We start from the raw sequence: 1,144 nt of genomic DNA on the forward strand, positions 1-1,144 counted from the left end.
CTTCCACCAATCCTGATGCCACAATTCTCCTCATAGAGCCGAGCCTCTCAGATAATCCGCTCTGCATACATGTTGAAAAGGTATGGGGACAGGATGCATCCCTGTCAAACACCCTTCCCAATTTTGAACCATGCAGTATTACCCTGCTCTGTTCTGACTACTGCCTCCTGGTCCAAGTATAGGTTTCGTATTAGCACAATTCTCAACAAGATACTGAAGAATTAAACCACACAATAAAACAACTCAATCTCATAGATATGTATAGGCTAATGCACTCAACAAAAGTGCAGTGGACCTTATTCTCCAATGTGCATGGAACGTTCTCCAGAATAGATTACATTTTAGGTCACAAGGCAAGCATTTCTAAATTCCAAAACATAGAAGTAATACAAAGCATATTCTCAGACTACAAGTCTACAAAGCTAGAAATTATAACAAGAGGATAATGGAGAACAAAACTTCATACATTTGGAAGCTGAACAACACCTTGCTTGAACATTAGTGGGTACTAGAAGAAATAAGAAATTAAATTCAAAAATTTCTTGAAACAGATTACAATGGACACAACTTACAAAAACCTCTGAAAAACAGCCAAAGTAGTAATCAGAGGTCACTTTATAGCAATAAACAAACACATCAAGAGGCATCCAAAAATTGACCATTGACACTCTAACCCAACATCTCCAACAAATTAAAAACAGAAAGAAAACCCAACACCTTTTAAAAAACCTGAAATTATAAAAATCACGGCATAAATAAATGAAATGGAAAATAGAAAAACAAGTGAAACCATCAATAAAACCAGGAGTTGGTTCTTTGAAAAGGTAAATAAAATAAACAAATTACTAGCAAAATCTAACAAAGGAAAAGAAAGAAAAGACAAAAATAATATGAATAAGAGATGAAACGGACAATGTCACAACAGAACCAACCAAAATAAAAAGGCTAACAATGGAATATTATGAAAAAACTATGTTGTTGTTGTTGTTATGTGCCGTCGAGTCATTTGCGACTCATAGCGACCCTATGCACAACACCCCTAAACCCTGCTCTATCCTGCGCCAACCGCACCGCCTCTGACACGCCCATCCCGATTACCCCAGTCACCGAATCAATCTATCTCATAGAGGGTCTTCCCCTCCTG

This window comes from Elephantulus edwardii, unplaced genomic scaffold, assembly GCF_000299155.1.
Source record: "Elephantulus edwardii isolate Elephantulus edwardi_28Jun2011 unplaced genomic scaffold, EleEdw1.0 scaffold00090, whole genome shotgun sequence".
NCBI classification, from domain to species: Eukaryota; Metazoa; Chordata; class Mammalia; order Macroscelidea; family Macroscelididae; genus Elephantulus; species Elephantulus edwardii.